The sequence below is a fragment of the Musca domestica genome, unplaced genomic scaffold, assembly GCF_030504385.1.
Source record: "Musca domestica strain aabys unplaced genomic scaffold, Musca_domestica.polishedcontigs.V.1.1 131, whole genome shotgun sequence".
Classification (NCBI taxonomy): domain Eukaryota; kingdom Metazoa; phylum Arthropoda; class Insecta; order Diptera; family Muscidae; genus Musca; species Musca domestica.
In genome coordinates this window covers 1539027-1562359 of record NW_026712174.1, presented here as the reverse complement: position 1 = coordinate 1562359, position 23333 = coordinate 1539027, and the positions used below count along the sequence as shown (strand labels likewise).

The window sequence follows — 23333 nt, the reverse complement described above, 5'->3', positions numbered from 1 at the left end:
GCTAGACGGACAGACGACATAGTATTTTGTGCTGATCAAGAATATATATACTTTGTGTAGTGTAAAATGTATATTTTGAGGTGTTACAAACGCAATGACAAACTTAATATACCCTTCATACTATAGTGAAGGGTATAAAAATGTATATTTTTTCGAATCACTCAAAAATGGATCCTAACCCAAAATAGTTAAACTATTTAGTGGAATAGAACAATAAAAAGTCTTCGCCACAATGTTGAAAAAATACAACAAATACAATACAACACCAACCATATAGAGATTTATTATTCTAATGTAAGTAAAACAATAAAATGTCAATACGTCGAATTTGACAATATTATTGCTTTATAGTCTGATCAGCGATTGGTTTGAAAAGGCCCAAAATACGTTAGGATATTTCATTAAAACTCTTGGAGCTACATAACGTGTTTGGTGCATTCAATACATGAAATTAGCCGAAAAACATATATGAGAGCTATATTCTACCCTTGACCGATTTCAATATAATTAGGCTAATTTATTTTTAGACTTCATTGCGTGTTAAGACCATCAAATGTACGAAATCGGTCGAGAATATATTGGAAGCTTTATCTAAACCTCAAATGGTTAACATATAATTTGACAAATAAATTTCATTGAAATTTGATATACATAGAGTGTTGAGTGCATCAAATACATGAAATCGGCATAAAATATATACGGGAGTTATATAGAAATCTGAATCGATTTCAGTACAATTTGGCAAATTTATTTTTAAACCAAATTCTGTTATACATTCCAAATTTTTAAGACTTTATCTGTAACCAGTCAATTGATATGTTCACACAAAAACTAAATTATTTTGAGATGCTATAGCGCCAGTACCAAGTGGAAATGCAAACATTTATATATACCACTTTTCTTTCAGTAAATACTGCAGTATATACGCTGGATTTTGTTTTTAAGCGTTATTTCTAACATTACGTCGTCTTTGACCAAAATATTTCAAGGGAACTATTTTGTCTATGGAAAAATCACAACTTTGTTCATTGGTCGTAACTTCTTCTCTTTAGACGAAAGTCGATTTTAATTTCTAGAGTTTTGCCTTGTTAAAACCAAGATTATATGCTTACGATTCATCTGATTATTTTTCTTAGGGACTAGCTTAATGATTTGAAATTTCTATTTTTTTTTAATATCTTGACCTTTCGAACTGCTTCTAGAATTTTCGCATATTGTAATATGATATTTTTTGATATTTTAGGTACAATTAAGTAGTTGAATGATTCACTAAATTTTAAACGATTGGGGTACTATGAGTCAATACCGGGAAAAAATTAAAAAAAAAAACAATTTTGCCTTGACGATTTTTATCCTTATGATGAAGAGTTTCCAGATATTTTCTTTATGACAGGTGCTACAACTTTTCTCACGAGAGTAGCTCAACGTTCTTAACTGCTTGGAAGATGCAAAGGGGTCAAAGAAGAATTTAGAATAAACAAAATTTCAAATAAATTCAAATTATTCTCTGACAGAGCTTCTTTTGACATATAATGCAATGAACACGAAATTACAATAATAGTTTTCTATGGGAGACTATCGCTGTGAATTATCTTCTTCGAGACAAAGCCTTTTTATGTAGCCTTTATACAAATGACCTTGGTTGTTAACATATTACTTAAAGCTTTAGATTTTGCCAACATGTGCCGTTAAAGCGTTCTACTCCTTAATTGTTCATTCAAAAAATCTAATTATCGGGAAAGACAGGCGACTACGCAACATAAAGATGTTAAAGAGGGTGTTAAGGATTTGGTTTTGTGAAAAACTTAATTGTTTTGGACATACACGAATAATAGATACAATAACATTTTTAAAAAGACAATGAAAAGGCAAAATAAATTTCGTTTACTAATTTTAATAGCATGCTTCTCAAATTTTTCTTCTTTGATAAGAGGAACAAGTAAGCAAAGGCTACAGTCGAGCGGGGCCGACCGTTGAATACCCTACAACACTATAATAAACCATATAGTTTATATAGGCGAAATACTCGACAGAATTCCACAAGATATCGTGACAAATAATAAAAGAAAACCATCAGGTTTCCTTCTCTAATTTTCGAATAATAGCAACTTAAACTAATTTGCTCATTTCCAATTTATTGGTAGATGTTGCACGTAAATGGTCTTCCTAGATCTGGAACCAATATTTCCCAAAGACCTATAATCTCTCAGAAGTGGCAAAAGATTAACATTTATTATTGGTTTTTGACTGAAACGCATCTATATGAGATACAGACATTTGACTATATTCTTCAACGAAATCAGCGTTAACGAAATAGTCAGAAGTGTGTCTTTCCTGTATTTGTGGATTCTCCAAAAAGTCACTGGAATGGTCATTTTCGTATTTTGTCTACAAAAGTTGGCAAACTATTTCACACATTTAATATTTTTGGATGACCATCCAAAACTTTTTGGCTTTTGCAATGTCCGGTAAACTCCATTCAAATGCGATCGGGCGATAATTACGACTTGCTGACAATTTTGCAGTTTTTGGTCCATTTCAACCCCTAAATATATGGCGATCATCTCCAAAAAGAGTAGGCTTCTATTCTGACCCTCATCTTATCCCCATGGAAAATTTCGTAAGGATCGGGCCATAAATGCGATCTGTATATGATATCCTGATATCCTAACTACTTAGTTTTTTTAGCTGTAGAAATATTACCAAATGTTTAATTCACAATGAAAATATGCCAAAAAAAATATGACAAAATTGAAAAAAAAAATTTACAAAATCAATATTTTCATCTTTAGAGAGATGTTTTTATGCGATTTTTTAGACGTTTTTTGTTTCCTGCCAAGAGGCCATTCTGAATTAATGAGAACTGTCGAAATCAGTTCAGCCGTTCTCGACATATAAGAGATCTTTCAAGCATATCTTCTTTAATAGACATATATATCGCACATATTTTGCTATATATCCGATTTGTTGGATAATAACATCAATGTAAAGGTCATAAGTAAGCTTGTCATGGCTTTGTGATTTCGCCGGGATTTAAAATATTCACGGTTTAATGAAAAATTTTGATTTTTTTCAACACAAAAGATATGGTATATTTTACCCGCTAAATATTATCCGATGACCACCCAAATTAGTAGGCTTCTTCCCCGCCCTAAACTCTAGCTACATGCGAAGTTCTAAATTTCGTGAAGATCGGGCCATAATTGCGACCTGTAGAGTGATTACAAAATAAAATAGACAGACGGACAGGCGGACGGACGGACATACATAGCTAGATCGACTCAGCTCGGCGAGCTAGGAAGATCCATATATACTTTTCTATGTGGGAAACCAATATTTCGAGGTGTAATTTTGGCCCAATCAATACCCCCAACACATAGTGTTGTAGGGTATAAAAATATATTTCCTTAATGAAAATGAAATGAGAATTGAAATTGAAATTTTGGTGTTTATTATTTGTCTTGTTTAAAAGTGTACGCCGCCACTATAGATAATTTTCGACAAAAAAATATATAAATAAATAAAATCAAAAATAAATAAAAACAATTTTATATTGAGTAATAGAAGTATTCGATATATTTGTACCAGACCTACCTCTGGTTATTGGTTACAATATATGTTTACTATTGATACAGACCTTCGAAAAGTGTAAAATTTGTGTCCAATTATCTTCGCACATCCCAATATTTTTGTCAACTTTAGATTTCGGATAAAATGTCGGCAATTTTGTTCCATGGTTTTCCCAGATTTACCTACTGGTAAACATTAACATCTTTTACACTAATAAAAAAACGTTATTAAAGCCTTACAATTTGCAACAATAGACTGTCAAAATTATTTATTGAAAACTTTTTATAAAATTTAGTTTATGAACCACACCCCTTCCAAAACAATAATTTTAGAACCGTTTTTGGCGGACTGGCCAGCAGGGATTGGTTGTCTTTTTTGGTTATCAGACATTAGCCTATTGAAATTTAGATTCCAAAAAATGTCGGAAATAGCATGAAATTTTAGAATATGTTTAGATTTGTTCGAATTGGTCACATTTGGCACGAATTATGGCCTTGAAACGGCCAATGAAACCGTCAAACACAGCCCAATTGTTGCTCTACAGTATTTTGGCCCATTCCCGGTGAAGCGCTTGCTTGAGGTGATTACACTTTGGTATTTTTTAGTGCCAACCTTGCTTTCTAAAATACTCCAGACACCAACGGATTGGTATCCGGAGATTTTGGTGGCCATTGTGCACTGGAAATGAAGACAGGAACCTCATTTTGTAACCATTCTTGGGTGGTGCGTGCTGAGTGCGATGGTGCTGAGTCCTGTTGGAATGTCCAAGGTCTGCGGCCAAAATGTTTGCGTGCCCAAGGCTTTAATGCACCCTCCAGAATATTTTCGCCATAATATTCGGCATTTATTCTGATGCCACGGCCTATTAATACGAGTGGAGAGCGACCATCGGCTGTTATGGCAGCCCACACCATCACCATAGCAGGCGCTTTATTTCTGGTGGCCAACCGAAGGTGCACATTTTCAGCTGACTTCTTCGTCAAGTAACACGATCATTTTGTTTGCTTACAAACTACTGATATATGCTGATATTGTAATATGTTCAGCTCATGAGCCATTTTTCGATCAAGTCTCTTCTTTACCTTTCGAACCATTTCTGCTGATGTTGCTGTTTTCTTCCGTCCACTTCCTTGTCGTCGGGCCACGCTACGAGACACAAAAAATTTGTTCACATTTAAATGCTGGAGTGCTCTAACGATAACCACTTGTGGTTTTCCAGCAAAATATAAATTCCATCAGGAAAAAGTTTTTTTTCTGGAAAATTCTCAAAAAAATGCTTTCGTACGCTTGTACGCAATATAATGAGGTGTCACTGGAATAATTTTAACAGTTGTCGGACGAGTGGCTTAGCGACAGCAGTCTGAAGTTGGTTGCAGCTTTTTCATCTTTCCCTATACATAGACAACAGTTTAGATAGGGTTCTCCAGATATTTGTGATATAAATCAATTCAAATTAATTAAAAAAAAAAAACAAGTAAAAAGATATTAAATTCTGCTGGACTGACTCCTAATATCCTCCACCATTGGGTAAAGAAAACATTTTTATTCAAAAGTGTTCCACTTTAAACTACAAACTCTAGTTAGATAGGTACTAAAACTGGAGCCTATATAGACAATTTCATACTACAACGATTGTAATCTATAGCGAATCTTAAATACCAAATGTTACATAATTTCATGTGTAAATGTGACTAGGATGACTAGGACCAACACCCATTATGAAGTACACATACCAAATTTCGTACAAATCTATTAAAAATCTGGTTTAAATCGTCAAAATGCCGAATATCCGATGGGACCGTTTTATGTGCGCCATAGGAAAACGTGGACCTAGACATTCACTGTTCTGCCACCGAAGCTAGAACCCATTACGAGCTAAAAATACCAATTACCAGTGTATAAAACAATCAAAATACCCAATATCCGTTTTTACATGCGCCTTTATGTACAACGTTCATTCTTCGTAGCTTGAACCCATTACGAACTATAAATACAAATTTTAAGACAAAGCCATTAAAAAAATCTGGCAAAAATCATCAACATACGAAGTATGGGGAGGTACCCTCATATGGGGACTATTTCAAAACGTGGAGCTATGTATGCAATATTCCGCCACCGGAGCTAAAAACCATAACCAACTACAAATACCAATTTTTTAACAAATCCGTGGAAAAATGTGGCTAAAATTATTAAAATACCGAATGTCGGGACATGTTCATGTTCAATACCAACCATCCTAGACACAAAGCAAACAATAGTGCCAAATTTTAAAGCTATACGAAAGATAATGTGAGCTGTATCGTGATTTCAACAGACAGATGGACAGACAGACGGACTTCGTTAAATCAACATAGAATTTTATGCTGATCATAAAAATATATATATTATTTATGAGAAAAATTTGTTGTAACAAACGGAATGGCAAACTAATATGTTTACCCTCCTTTCCAAGATGGAAGGTATATAATTAGAGTAGTAAAATTCTAAAAGAAGTTGCACATCGCCGAAAATGAGTTTACTGTTCAAATATATTTAATACTTGCCTTCGCACTCCGCAATGCTTTGTTATGAAAGAAATCGACTTCCAGTTTTGAACTCATGTTCCAGGAGACCTGAATAGTGTGCAAAATAATTAGCTCGTGGATGGACTCGGAACAGTAACTGTTTCAACAGTCGTTCGCTTTGATTTGTTTAGTCGAGGTGTATTGACTACAAATCAAATGGTTTCGTAGAATTTTCATTACAGATATCCCACTGGTGGCCCCATAGAAGTAATATTTAGTTGTGGAAAAGGTTACGTATTAAAACTCGCGCCATGCATCAATGTACCTCTATGTACGAGCATTCTCTGCGAAACATTTATAGTTTTTCTGCTGAAGATTTTGTTATTTGAAACACAACTAGCACTGAAACTATGCGAATTATAGTTTCCCCACAACCGAGTTTTTAATGAGGCATTTTATTGGCGAACGATGTTATCTCTGTACAATACTACTGCTCTGCTGTAAATGCTTTCATTTCATTGGAAAACCTATCAATCATCTATCAATCACACAATTATTTTCCGAATATATGGCTGCACAAGTATTCAATTTGTATGGTATTGCGTGAAACGTGATATGCGAACAATAGCCCAAACGAAATGCCATACAAAATCAATTAATTACGTGGCAGAGATTTCGATACAACACCATCTCCGTATAATTGCGATATAAATCAATCAACAGTTAAAAAAATATTATTCACTGAAATAAATCAGTTTTTAATTAAGTATGATTTTATGATCATGAAGAAATTGTCAAGTGCAGTGTCTGGAAAATTATTAATCTGCAAGAAATCTTTTAGTCGTCATGTGTTAATTACCTCTTACAGAAGCATTAATGCGTAAAATACTGTTTGGGGATATCGAAATAATTGCAATCGAAATGCATTTAAATACATATTATGCAAATGTCATTGTGTTTGCCTTAACTACTAGTTGGATTCTAACTAGGTCAAAGAAAATACATAAGAAGTCGGGAATTTCTTATCATAAACATTGCTGCATTTTTTGCCACTTAACACAATTTGTGGGTATATTTCGAAAGAAGAATTTTGGCATTTTAATTTTTAAGTTGGAAGTTGTCAATAAAAATTTATGGAAAAATTACCTTATATACAGGGTGAGATAAAAACAAGTTAAATAGCAGTAAGCAGTCTGTCTGTCTGTCCGTCTGTCTGTTGTAATTACGCTATCTTTCGAACGAATTGAGATAGATGGCTAAAATTTTGCACACGTGTTTATTTTTCCAGTAGGCAGGTTAAGTTCGTAAATGGACCCTGTAGGTCCACGTTTTCATATAGCCCCCATATAACGGTACCTCCCGATATTCGGTATTTTGATGATTTTAGCGACATTATTCACTGGAATCGTTTCAACTTTGGTATTTGTAGTTCGACATGGATACTACAGCCTATGACAGAAAATTATCTGGGCAGGTCTACGTCTTCGTATAGGCCCTATATATCAGTACCTCCCTATATTTGGTATTTTGACGAGTTTAGGTACAATACCCACCGAAATTGTTTGAGATGTCGTATTTGACGTTCGTAATGTATGCTATAGCCTGTGACAGAAAATTGTCAATGCTGGTCCAGGTCTTCGCACAGCTCCGATATAACGGTACCTCCCTATGTACGATATTTTGATGATTTAAGCTACATTATTCACCGTTTATTTCAAGTTTCGAATTTGAATATGGTAATGGCTTATGACAAACAATGCCTATGTAGGTCCACGTCGTATAGACCCTAATATAACGGCTATTTTCGGTATTTTTAAAATTTTAACAGCATTTTTTAAGGATTTTATTTTTTGAAAATGTCCAAATTTGGAACGGGTGGAGGGTATTCAAAGTTCGGCCCGGCCGTACTTACTGCCTTTTAACTTGTTACATTCCTTGTTAAATTTAAATGAATGAAAGCAACAAATGTCCGAAATAGCATCAAATTTTAGAATAAGTTTAGATTTGTTCGAATTGGTCACCTTTGGCACGAATTATGGCCTTCAAACGACAAATGAAACCGAATGTTGCTCTGCGGTATTTTGGCCCATTCCCGGCGAAGCGCTTGCTTGAGGTGATCGACACTTTGGTATTTTTTAGTGCCATCCTAGCTTTCCAGACACGATAGTCCAACGGATTGGTATCCGGAGATTTTTGTGGCCATTGTTCACTGGAAATGAAGCGAGGAACCTCATTTTGTAACCATTCTTGGGTGGCGCGTGCTGAATACGATGGTGCTGAGTCCTGTTAGAATGTCCAAAGTCTGCGGCCAAAATGTTCGCGTGCCCAAGGCTTTAATACCCCCTCCAGAATATTTTCGCGATAATATTCGGAATTAATTCTGATGCCACGGTCGATTAATACGAGTGGAGAGCGACCATCGACTTTTATAGCGGCCCACACCATCACCATGGCCGGCGCTTGAGTTCTGGTGGCCAACCGAAGGTGCACATTTTCAGCGGACCTCTATGGCAAGTAACCCGATCATTTTGTTTGTTTAATAAAAACTGCTGGACAACGAATGTTTTCTCGTCGGAGAAAACCAAATTCGGCAGTTCACCACCTTCTCCTAAGCGAAGCAGCTCTTTAGCTCTTTCGAGTCTATTTTCTTTCTGTTGTGGTGCAAGTTCTTGCACTTTTTTTGAATTTCAATGGCTTTACCCCGAGCTCATTTTTCAATATTTGCCGAATGTAATATTGTGATATGTTCAGCTCACGAGCTATTTTTCGGCCACTGCGACGCTGGTTTTGATCAAGTTTCTTCTTTACTTTTCGAACCATTTCTGCTGATGTTGCTGTTTCTTCCGTCTACTTCCTTGACGTCGGGCTACGATACCAGTATCACGGCAGATGGTACGAGACACAAAGATTTATTCACATTTAAATGCTGGAGTGCTGTAACGACAGCCCCTTGTGGTTTTCCAGCCAAATATAAAGAAATCACACTCTCACGCTTGAATTCCTTCACGAATACATTTTTCTAGAAAAGTTTCACCAAAATGCTTTTGTACGCTTGTAAACAATATAATGAATAATTTTAACAGTTGTCGGACGAGTAGCTTAAGAATGTCAGCACTCTGAAGTTGGTTGCAGTTTTTTTTTTCATCTCACCCTGTAATGTTTCATGAAATAAATGTAAATGGTAATGTAAAGGTGTGTTGTTGTCATTACTTGTAAAGCAGAAAGCAGGACACGTAACTTTCAAAATTTTACTGAGGACGTGAGGTAAGTATACCTATTAAAGCCAAAATAATACTGCATACAAAGTTTTAATATTATGGCTCTTCCAGGGAAAAATAATAATAAAATTAACATAGTTTATAATTCATTGAAACCAATTTGAAAATATATATACAAACACACTTCCACACTATCATAAGAAACACAAACTCAGTCATTGTTAAGTCCATTTCTGCCACATTTTGGTATATCCACATTTTTGTATATACATGTTATGTACATACATACATGTATATACATGTCATGTACATGAGCTCCAATATTGTTGCATTTTAAGATTTATTTTGTTGAAATTGACAAAAGAAAAGTTATGCAATACAATAAACGAATGAATTAAAATCAAGTATAGAAATAACAATTGGAAAGCTAAGTTTTCGAAAAACAATTCCGAACACACATACACGGGTCAATACACTGACCCACTTTGTTTTTATTTTTTTTTCCAAAAAAGCAATCAATAAAACAAATTCATTGCTCCACAAAGAGATGAATAAATTAATGTTTTTGAAAACAATTCCTGGTAAATAGCACGCATCAGCCAACAAGGTACGATGGATGCAAAACAAAGTAAAATATGAACTTGCTCTACAAAATAAAACAAAAATTTATGTACGAACGAATGTACGATATCGATAAGAAGTGTTCCATTAAAATGGAGAATTTAAGAAATAAATAAACATAGGTGTAAACTATTGTTTAACTTTTACTTCAATTACAAGTTCGGGATAGTGAAATGGAATAGGGTCAAATGGACAAACAGTTTTGCATATTAAAGTAAATATGCAAATGAAATGGATTTGTTTTTTAAGGGCAATACCATATGGAGGTGCTCGGAACATTTAATCAATTATCTTAAATTTGAATTTGATTGCATTTTAACAACTTTTCATATCATTCAAAAATTGTCGAGAATCCAGTTTAACTAATATCTTAATTTGAAGGATCGGAAAATATTGCAACAAATTCGGAATATTATTAAATTGAGTTTAAAGTATTCAATGTGTTGTTCTTTGATGCTTTTGAAAAAATTATCTGGTAGCCCAATGAAGCTCTTTTAGAAAGACATTGAGAACACACGAAACTATGCTATATAATTAAAATTGAACAACGGTCCGCGGTTTATATTTTAACAATATTAAAATATTAATAACATTCAAATACCACATTTTTAAATAGTTATGATTTATCCCATTGTATACCAAGTAAATCATAATATTATAATTAGTATTTACTATATACTAAGTATGAAGGTATTCTGTACCTTTCCAAAGGAAGAGCAAAAACTTTCAAGAATAAGAAAAAATGAAAAAAACATAGCATTTCACTGTTACATGAAAAAAAAATAAAAAAAGATTTTAAATATTTAAGTGAAATAGTAAAAAAGCACATAAATTCAGCCGGGCCGATATTTTAATACCATCTACCATTTGAAAGGAACTTGAAAATTAAAAAAAAATCGTATTATATAATTCGTAATCGTATTTGAAACAATTCCGGTGAATAATGTCCCTAATATCATGAAAATACCGAATAAAGGGGGTGCCGTTATATGTGGGGTAGGCAATGTCGTGGACCTGCATAGACAATTTTCAGTCATAGGTTTTAGTATCCATTACGAACTTTAAATACGAAATTTTAAACAATTTCGGTCATTAATGTCGCTAAAATTATCGAAATACCGAATATATAGATACCGTTAAAGGCATATATACGAACACCTGGACCTGCTTGCTAGATATATGTTACACTGTTCCCATTGTATATTGGACGTAATAAATAAATAACCAGTAAAGAAAGTCTTAAAGTCGGGCGGGGCCGACTTTACGATACCCTACACCACAATATGAGAGCAGAATATACAAACAAAAGAAAGGACTACCTATGGGTTCACCAGCTTCTCCGATTGTAGCTGATATAGTGATGGAGAAACTACTTGACACCTGCATGGAAAAACTTAAGACGAAACCTGTGATATTGACAAAGTATGTAGACGATTTATTTATGATTGTTGGGGAAAATGCAATACAAGAAACATTGACGACTTTCAATAATTTCAACAAAAATATTAAATTTACCATTGAAAAGGAGCATAATGGTTCCATCCCATATCTGGACACACTTGTAATGAGAGAGGACAATAAAATAGAAATGAACTGGTATCAAAAACCGACGGCATCGAGTCGCATATTAAATTTCCACTCGAAACATCCAAAACAAATGATTATTAACACAGGTAGAAATCTTATAAACAGAATATTGAATATTAGCGACCATAAATTCCACGAAACTAATAAAAACAAAATACGAAAAATACTGTCCAAAAACTGTTTTCCAAAATTATTAATTGAAAAATTAATAAATGAATATAATATACCGAAATCTAAGGACAAATCTGAAGAAAAATATTACAAATCAATGATTTATATTCCTGGATTATCTGAGAGATTCCAAAATTCCGATTTATATGACAAGGATAAACTGCAAATAGCAACACGGACAAACAATACACTAAAAAGTTTATTTACTAATACCAAAAGTAGAATTCCGTTAAGTGAGAGACACAATGTAATATATAGCATTGAATGTGATGGAACAAAAGACGAAAAATGTGGAAAAATATATGCTGGTACCACAAAAAACAAATTAAAAACTAGAATATCGGGACATAAATCAGACATTAAATTAAGGAGCCAAAACAATATTCAAAAAACAGCACTTGCAGAACACTGTAAACTTAACAACCACATACCAAACTTTGACAAAATACGAGTATTACAGGCGGAGAATAACTACAACAGAAGGTTAACATTGGAGATGCTGCATATAAATAACATACCAACAAACAAAAAGATCAATTACAAAAGCGACACCGATAATGCAGCTTATTGTTATCGACACTTGACAAAGAAGAGATCGTGCAATACGTAGAAATAATCAGTGCAATAATAACACCAGACAATGGTAGTAAAAACTACATTAGCTGTTAAGTAAATCTGACTATTTTATGTAAATGTAAGAAATCTCTTTTTTGGAAAATAATTGTGCCCATAACAAAATGCTGTGATACTAATAATTATGTTTTCTAAAATAGATTGCCCCTGAAGATGCAATTTGATAATTGCGAAATATTGGGAACATATTATTGTAATCAATAAAATAAAATCCGAAAATGGCCTAAACCTCAAAAAAAAACCTTATTATTTATAAATAAAAACTAATATTAATTTAAATTCTTGCCTTTTTATACCCTACACCACAAGGTGGTCAGGGTAATATGTTTTTGTGCATTTGTTTGTAACAGGCAAAAGGAAACGAGATAGACCCATAGTTCCTTTTGATGATCTGCATAGAATCACATTCTGAGTCGTTTTATGCATGTCCGTCCGTCCGTCTGTCTGTCCATGTATTTTTGTAAACAAAATACAGGTCGCATTTATTGCCCGATCCAGATGAAATTTTGCACTGACCAAGAACGAACCTTATTGAAATTGGTGATAATCGGTCAAAATTTAGATATAGCTCCCATATATATCTTCGTCCGATTTATTTTTTATTGTGCACCAACCGTGTTATATCAGCCGGAATTGTATGGAATTTTGCATATACACCTAAGTCTGTTTTTACACGGTCTTTTTTTTACACGGTTTTGATATAACACGGTTTGAAAATTGAATATTTGTAATTTATTTACACGATTTTATTCCATTTAGCACGATTTGAAATTTTATGTACTTAAATTTTTTTGTCAAATTTAATTTTTGCGAAGTATGTTCATATCACAAAAAAGTATTTATGAAAGAAAAAAGTCTGAAACCATCGATAGTTTGCGAACACTAGCTTAAAGATTTAAGTGAATTCCCCTTTAGCGCGTACAAACAATTTTTACTGGTCAAAGCAAATGTGAATTGCACTATGTGCATACAATAAAATTTACTGGTCAGAGGAATTGAAACGTGTTAATATTTTGTGAACTGTTAATGCAATAAGACGTGTTTGGTAAAGAAAAAATAAAAATTCTTGTTTTTCACTAATTGTAATAGGTTTTAGAGATTAGGAACAAATCACCCATTTTTGTATAAGATCAATGTCTTTTTTACACGGTTTTTTTTTTACACGGCTTCTTCGGGAACCAATCTACCGTGTAAAAACAGACTTAGGTGTACACCCAAATTAGGCCTGAAAATAAGTGTGCCAAATTTGTGTCGAAATCGGTTCAGATTTGGATATAGCTCCCATATATAACTTCGTCCGATTTACTTTTTATTGTGCACCAAACGTCTAATATTTGTCCAAATTGGATGGAATTTGGAACTTACGACCGAATTGAATCTAGAAGCTAGTATGTCAAATTTGGTGAAGATCGGTTCAGATATAGCTACAGCTCCCATATATATTGTCCATCCGATTTGTTGTATTTATTACCCACAGCCGTAATATGCACTCCGTAACAACGATATTCAGGGAAATATATCAAATACAGCTCATAAATATCTTTACCAAATTTTATCGGGATCGGTTCAGACTTGGATATAGCTTCCATATATATCATTATCTAATTTTAAATTATTTGTGCACCAAATGGGCAAAACAAGTCCGAATTTAAAAGATACAAATGCTTCGGCATATTTAGTCCTTTGAACTTAAAATTATAATTATAATCATAGCGTGTATAATTGAATTCTCCCATAAAAACTTTTAATTGTTATGTGAAGCTCTACTAAATTAGCAAAGTGGTGTAGGGTATCATAAAGTCGGCCCCGCCCGACTTTAAGACTTTCTTTACTGCTTTACAATTCAAAGGAAGTCAACCCACAATAGTAAAAACCACGAAGTTTATTGTCAAATTCTTATTAAACGTTATCCTCCTATCTGACCTTATAAAACCTTGGAGCGTATATTAACTTTGTCATTCCATTTGTAGCTTCTCAAAATACTCATGTTAGACCTAAGAAAGTAAATATGTTCTTATCAACATAAAATTATAAATCGATATAGCGATCTCCGTCTGTTTGTTGTAATCACGATATTTTTCGGAAGAATTGAGATAAGAGGCTAAAATTTTGCACGAGTATTTTTGTTTTTAGTAAGCACGTTAATTTTGTCCTGTCTGTCTACGTTTTCTTATTGCCACCATATAACTGTGCCTCCCGATATTCGGCATTTTGATTATTTGGTTCATATTTTCTAACAGAATTGTTTTAAATCCAGTACTTAGAGTTTGTACCGGGTACACTTTCTGTGGCAGAGCATTGCCAATATAGCTCCCATATAACTGTATCTCTCGATAATTGATATTTTAGAAATTTAAACCACATTTTAAATGGATTTTTTTAAAATTCGGTTTTAAGATTTTATAATGGGTACTACCTCTTGGCTAAATATTGTCTATATAGGTCCACGTTTTCCTGTACCCCTAATTTAACGTTACTTCCCCATATAGGGTATTTTGACGACTTAGATTACATTTTCAAATACAATTGTTAAAAATTCTTATAGCCACCATATATCTGTACCTCCGCACGATTATGCTATATTTTCGGAAGGTATTGTTTAAAATTCGGTACTTAAAGTTTGTAGTGGTTTCTACCCTTTGTCCATATAGGTCCACATTTTCCTACTGCCTCCATATAACAATACACCTCGATAGTATATATTTGGAGCAGTTTAAGCAATATTTTCAAAAGTAATTATTTAAAATTCGGTACTTAGAGTTTGCAACGAGTTTCACCCCCTGTGACAAATCATTGCCGCTAAACCAACGGAGAAACGCTTCTCATTTTCGATCTCTTATGGAGGGTACGAATTAAATGGAGTGTACCACTAAGGTCCATATTCGAATGAGCTCAGAGTTTAACAAAAATATTACAATGTTTAATGTTTAGGCCAAATCGTATACTTATAACTTAAGCAAGTCCAAATGTCCTGAAACGAATTTCATGCAAATAGGCATTGGTGTCAACACGTTATTTTGATTACTGAAATGTTGACAGTATCAAATGATATATACCCTCTGTAGACACAAGGCTAAGAGTGTTAAACGATTCTGAATTATTATTATTATTGCACATTCCACAAATTTAAATAGGCTGAAAGATAAAGGGAAGGATTATTACACATAATGAGCTCTATATATCATCTCCTTATTTTTATAAGAGGATAGGTATTATTATTATTTGGATATACCACAGACAATTAAAGTTAGTCAAAAAACAGTTGATTGATTCGAAACATATTATACCCCCTCCGCTAGATAGAGGTGTAAAAAGTCCATTTTAACCCATCCTACCGAAGTGCATGCCTCTTCATTCGATTGATTTTTTTGCTCTGATACGTAATAAGATTCATCCTTTGGGGAACTCACAGCATTTGCATTAAATGGTTGTATGTTCGTTGCTTAAATTTATTACAAATTACAACAATGTGTACTGTGTATTCCCCAGACCCTCGAAAAAACACACACAATGAAATGTCTCTATGTATATATGAATACATACATTAACATTAACACATACACATACACACACACACATATATTTGCATATATGCTTATTTCAGGAAATTAAACAATAATTAGGTTTATTAAAAATTAATTCAACTGCTTTTTCATTGTTGTTGTTGTTGTTGATGTTTTTGCTGCCATTGTTTACCCGAATCTCTCCTTTCCCGTAGATTTGCAACGTGTCTGCTGTTTATTTGTGACTGATTTAAATGTCCCGGAAATTGTTGATTTTCGCGATAATGTCACACTTTCGTGCAGCTATGAAATGAGTGGCCATACATTAAACTCTGTCAAATGGTACAAGGACAAAATGGAATTTTTCAGGTAAGTTTAAAAAGGGAAATGCAATAACTCCGATAAGCGTCAAGAAAAATATGCATGTATTGAAAATAAATAAACGACCGATGACACATACATATGTAAATGTCTTTATTGTGTGCTTTCGATTACAACCGCAGATACTCGCCGATGATGCATCCGGTCTATATAAAATTCCCTGTAACTGGCGTCCATTTGCCCGATGGCAAATACTATTGTAATGAGTCATCGTGCAAGGTGGAACTGAGCATGCTGAGCGCCAAGTCATCGGGTGTGTACAAATGCGAGGTGTCGGGGGATGCACCACATTTCCAGTTGGCTGCCAAAGAAGATAATATGACAGTGGCAGGTATGACGAGCATTGAAGGACGGACGCCTCTCTATTACATATGACTATAAACATTATGTTTGTTGTTGTTATTTGTAGCACTACCACAGAGTGATCCACTAATAGAAAGCTTTAATCCCATGTACCGTATGGAGGATTTTCTAAGTGCCACATGTACCTCTGATTATTCTAGTGTGCCCACACGGTTGACCTGGTACATTAACGGCGAACAGGTATGTGCAGATTACTAAAATGCCATAACCTCAATTTATCTCTTTAATGGCAGAGAAACTACATAACATTTACTAGAAAATAAACTTTACTTCCAATTACACATTCATACATAGTGGGTGTAGAAAAGAAAACGAATGGAACTCCTTTTGACATTTTTGGTTTGTATTTCCATTTTGTGTTACATTCCAGGCATCCCTTGGTGAACTACAGCCAAATGTGGACACCAGTATATCCGCCCATGGTTATATCCTGAGACGCATAAACTACAGGTGCATTTCTATTTAAGTGGTCCACGATTCTTTCACGCTGGCAAAATACTGAATCTTAAATGTGTTGCGGAAATTGAGAACTTTCCCGAACTCACCCGTGAAACTTCTTTGAATGCTGTTCTAATTCCCTATGACAATTTAAACAATCAAATGTTAATTCATGCCGGATCAAGTGGTAAGTTTATGTTTCTGTCAGCACTGATGAATAACATGGTTTTAGCATATGGAATTTGAAACGAATATAAGAAAGAAAATAGGAAAATGTAATCACTCGTTAACATGAAGAGTTTGTTGAAGTGTGAAAAAACTAAACGGTACTAAATTTAGAGCAAGGAGGAAGTTTTCGAAAATTGTATTTTTGTCCACAAAAAGTACTAAATGGAATTAAATTTGATAATATTTCGATATCGGTGAATTTTAAAATTTAGTAACAAGATTACTATTGCATTCTAGGATTTAGAAATGTAGGTAGTTTTGGAAATTCCTACTTATGTGTACTAAATGGTACTAAATTTGATATAAGTTAAATTTCGGGTGAACCAGTAGAGTTGGAATCGTGAAATTTGAAAATAAGATTTTTATTGGACTGTATGATGTAGGTAGAGCAAAGACATAAAGAGACAATTCATTATATGTTTATTACATTTTAGAAACTGATACAACGGAATTTGTGTATCGAACTTAAAAAGAGTTAGGTGAAGCTTCGAACATTGTAATACTTTCATCAGGTATAATTCAGATGCGCAAGTGAATAATTTCGTTCCAAAAATGAACGAAAATTCTTATAAAGTAGGAAATCATTCATTGTTTTCCAACAAACTTCGTACATCTAAATTGTTTCCAGGACGCAGATCATAATATTTATTTTGGACCAAGCTCTTGTGCAGAAATGAACAAGAGCGTACTATTTCCTCTATTACCTTCTCCACAAGGGATCATTGACCACGGCTTGCTCCGGATTTTATTGGTCCTCAGACCTCAGACCCTGGTTCTGTTCGGTTTGTCAGAACTTCATACACCACAGATCTGTTTCGGTGCGATGTAATGAATGTAGAGAATGGATGCACTTCAAGAACTGTACCGGACTAAGGCGTACCGGACTAAGGCGCAAAACTACAGCGAAAGGGACAGAAAGACAGCGAAAGGCTCTTGATACAGACCATCTCCCGATAATCGTCTTCGTATTTGAGTATTTTAACCGACAACTTGTCGAGCACCCCGAGATCGACAGGGCGAAGCGAAGAGTACTACGTAGTATCATATCTCTTCCCGCCGAGGATGAACAACCACAGTTGGATGATTTGCCAAATGTCATCCGGAACGCTAAGTCATCCAAAGCGTTGGGCTCAGACGGAATCTCAATGGTAATGCTGACGGAATCTCAATGAAAGTTCTCAACCTGTCGCTAGCCACCCACATAGTCCCCGAAGCCTTGAAGATGGGCTGGGTGGTCCCGCTACTGAAGCCAGGCAAAGCTGTCATTAAAGGCAAATCGTACAGGCCAATTTAGCTTTTGTCGCCAGTAGCTAAGACTCTTGAGGCTTTACTCCTCCCCAGAATTAGAGGAGGCTATCCAGTTGCCAACCATCTGCATGGATTCCGTCCACAACATAGTACCAAAACAGCATTACACGCCATTTCCACACATATTAGTAGAGGATTGAACCAGAACAAGCCGTGTGACAGAACAGTGTTGGTAGTCCTTGACCTATCGAAGGCATTCTATAAAGTCAATCATGCCATACTGTTTGAGATCGTGCAGAGAACCACCCTCCGGTCAAGTTTGAAACGATGGATAATCAACTATATGTGGGAACGCCATTCATACGTGGATTTCCGGAACAAGAAGTCCAAAGCCCGTAGAGTGAAACAGGGAGTTCCCCAAGGTGGGTGATCTCGCGGAGCTTGCCGCTTATTTCCACGCGATGAATATGAAAATATCTGTCACGAAATCAACGGCCACACTCCACACAGCTGAATGTGCTGGTCGAAGGGAATTTAATACCGACCACGTACTACCACAAGATTCTAGGGGTCACATTCGACAGCATGTTCAAGTCGTCCGCGCAAGCTATCTGTGACAAGATGAAAAGTAGGAACAAGGTCCTCAAGGCGCTAGCCGGCAGCTCTTGGAACAAACCTTGTTGACCTCTTATAACGCGATAGGTCGTTCTGTGGTCAGCTAAGCGTCTCCAGTGTGGTCTGCGAATACTGGTGCTACGCAGTGGAAGCATATCCAGACCTGCCAGAACGCTGACCTGAGAACTACGACAGGGTGCCTTCTCATGACACCAGTGGACCATCTACATGAGGAGGCGAAAGTCCTTCCCTTACATCAGCATAATTATATGCTTTCGTTGCAGTACCTGCTTGTTTGTTACCGTGAGAGTCATCCCAACCATCATATGGTGGATAAATCTTCCCCACCCAGGCGTGTCAGGAAGGACATACACGATCTAGAGAGGGAGGTTCAACGCTGTAACAGAGAACCTCTAGATCAAAAAGCCTATCAGGCAGGGCTGAGTGACATTCATACCGATGCAGTCGCAGATGCTACCAGCAGTTATAGAATGAATGCCATCCTCGGAGACCACCCCCATCCATTGCAGCTAAAGAACGCCAGCTGCCTACACAAACCAGGGTAGTTTTGGCGTAATTACGTTCAGATGATTATAAAATATGAAAATATCATGCACGAAGGGAGTGTTCCATATAGTTCCAATTTGGCGCATCGGACAGTGGTCCCAAACAGTGACAAATATCGAAAATATTAAATATCGACAGCAACAAATTTTAACTTTAGTGCTGCAAATATTCTCCAAACATATCAAATGATCAAATTCCAACAATAATTTTGAATTTTAAAACAGCATTTGACAACCCAAAATGGAGTATGTTGAATTCTTCTTGATTTCGTTGAAAATTGAAAGGCCTCATTGCAGTTTAGGGAGTTGAAAAATCAAATTACACAAAATTTGAAGGTGAGGGTACATAAGCGGCATCATGGCTAGGCATATTAATGTGAAATTATAAGGGGAAACGGCGGCAGGATTCGAGTGCAACTCTGGCATCCCTTTATGATATGTCACAAAATATACCATGTGAAGACTTCAAGCTGCTTATGTACCCACGCCCTTAATGTTTTATCTATCAATTTTAGATTAATTATTATGGTTAATAGGATATTGATAATACCATCATAAAAATTCCTCATACTTATATCATATCTCTACCAAAAATATGTGTAATGTTGATAATAATAAATTTGTTGCCCTATTCGATACTTGAATGTGAAATATGGTCAAAATCCATTAGAAAACTGAAATCAAAGACCTAAAATGGTAAAGACTATACAAAATTAATTTTGCGCAAATGGTTCGTGTCTATATTTAGCTCATGACAGAGGCATGTTAATATAACAAGTAAAAAAGCAGTAAGTTCCACAATTTGGAACGAATTAGAAAATTTACAAAAAATAAAATCCATTGAAAATTCTTATAAAATCTTTAAAATACCTAATATCGGAAGGTGCCGTTATATGGGGGAATATACGATATTTTGGACCTATATAAACAAATCTATGTCTGGGGTAAAGTACCCACAAGGAACTCCTTGTGTGGATTTTCAGATAATTCCATTGGAAAAAGGGGCTAAAATCATCAAAATCCCGAATATGGAGGGTACCGTTATGTGGGGGATATACGATATTGTGGACCTATATAGACAAATACCTTTCAGGGGTTAAAGTGCTCACAAAGAAATCGTTGTGTGGATTTTCAGAGAATAACATTGGAATACATAGCTAAAATCATCAAAATACCGAATAACGGGGGCTAAAATCATCAAAATACCGAATATCGGGGGTACCGTTATATGGGGGCTATACGATATCCTGGACCTATATAGACAATTCTCTTGTAGGAGGTAAAGTACTCACAAGGAACTCCTTGTGTGGATTTTCAGACAATTCGGTGGAAGAATGTGGCTAAAATCATCAAAATACCGAATATCGGGGGGGTACCGTTATATGGGGGCTATACGATATCGTGGACCGATATAGCCCATCTTCAAACTTGACATGCCTGCAGACAAAAGACAGATCTGTGCAAAATTTTAGCTTCCTATCTTTATTCGTTTTGATTGTAGCGTGATTACAACAGACGGTCAGACGGACGGACATGGCTAAATCGTCTTAGAATTTTACGCTGATCAAGAATATATATACTTTGTTGGGTCTAAAATGATTATTTCGATGAGTTACAAACGGAATGACGAACTTAATATACCCTCCATACTATGTATGGTGGAGCGTATAAAAACCACAATTACAGAAAGTAATGACAAATAAGAGTTTGAAAAATCCAAAAATTTGGTTTCAAAATGCTATTCCATAGACCTTTCCAAAAACTTGAATATTATCTTAGCGGTTTAAATCAGTTAACATTGTTAATAATGTTGTTATGATATCGTAACAATAGAGGTATTTTCACAGGGTTACCATATTTTGACTGTGTCTTGTCCTATCTTTATTATACCCTCCAGCATATATAGTATGGAGGGTATATTAAGTTCGTCATTCCGTTTGTAACTTTATACCTCGAAAGAGATTTATCTATATCGGTCCACGATATCGTATATCCCCCATATAACGGTACCCCCGATATTCGGTATTTTGATAACTTCACCCAGATTTTTCAACGGAATTGTCTGAAAATCCACACAAGGAGTTCCATGTGGCCACCTTATACCTCAGCACAGAATTATCTATATAGGTTAACGATATCGTATATCAGTAGTTTGATGATTTTAGCCACTTTTTCCAATGGAATTATCTGAAAATCCACACAAGGAATTCCTTGTGAGTACTTTACACCCAGACATAGAATTGCCTTAATGGGTCCACAATATCATATACCCCCATATATCGGCACCTTCCTATATAACATATTGTAAAGATTTAAAATAAAATTAAATGGATTTTATTTTTTTGAAAATTTTCTAATTCGTTCCAAATGGTGGAGGGTATTCAAAGTTCGGCCCGGCCGAACTTACTGCTTTTTATACCCTCCACCAAAAAAGGTATGGAGGGTATATTAAGTTCGTCATTCCGTTTGTAACTCATCGAAATAATCATTTTAGACCCAACAAAGTATATATATTCTTGATCAGCGTTAAATTCTAAGACGATTTAGCCCTGTCCGTCCGTCTGTCCGTCCGTCCGTCTGTCCGTCTGTTGTAATCACGCTACAGTCTAAACGAATTAAGATAGGAAGCTAAAATTTTGCACAGATCTCTCTTTTGTCTGCAGGCAGGTCGAGTTCGAAGATGGGCTATATCGGTCCACGATATCGTATAGCCCCCATATAACTGTACCCCCGATATTCGGTATTTTGATGATTTTACCCACATTTTTCAACGGAATTGTCTGAAAATCCACACAAGGAGTTCCTTGTGGGTACTTTATACCTCGGCAGAGAATTATCTATATAGGTCCACAATATCGTATAGCCCCCATATAACTGTACCCCCGATATTCGGTATTTTGATGATTTTACCCACATTTTTCAACGGAATTGTCTGAAAATCCACACAAGGAGTTCCTTGTGGGTACTTTATACCTCGGCAGAGAATTATCTATATAGGTCCACAATATCGTATAGCCCCCATATAACGGTACCCCCCGATATTCGGTATTTTGATGATTTTACCCACATTTTTCAACGGAATTGTCTGAAAATCCACACAAAGAGTTCCTTGTAGGTACTTTATACCTCGGCAGAGAATTATCTATATAGATCCACGATATTGTACAGCCCTCATATAACGGTGCCCCCCATATTCGGTATTTTGATGTTTTTAGCCATATTTTTCAACGGAACGGTCACAAGGGGTTCTTTGTACACAAGGGGTTCTTTGGGAGCACTTTACTCACCGACAGAGAATTCTCTATATAGGTTAACGATAACGTATAGCTCCCATATAACGGTACCCCGCGATATTCGGTATTTTGATGATTTTAGCCACATTTTCCAATCGTATTGTCTTTACACGCAGACATGGATTTGTCTTTATAGGTCCACAATATCGTATATCCCCCCATATATCGGCACCTTCCTGTATTAGATATTTTAAAGATTTTAAAAGAATTTTTATTGGATTTTTTTTTTTTTGAAAATTTTCTAATTCGTTCCAAATGGAGGAGGGTATTCAAAGTTCGGCCCGGCCGAACTTACTGCTTTTTTACTTGTTACTTGTAATTCTATGTCTTTGCTTAAATCGGTTGTAGGGTTCTACGGAAGCTATATCAAATTATTCACCATACTAACATTTCA

At 35.2% G+C, this 23333-nt stretch overlaps 1 pseudogene; it reads left to right on the top strand.

Annotated features, from left to right (window-relative positions):
* The first annotated feature begins 11273 nt into the window (after window positions 1-11273).
* Window positions 11274-20166, top strand: LOC101894067 (uncharacterized; annotated as a pseudogene).
* The last annotated feature ends 3167 nt before the right edge of the window (window positions 20167-23333 follow it).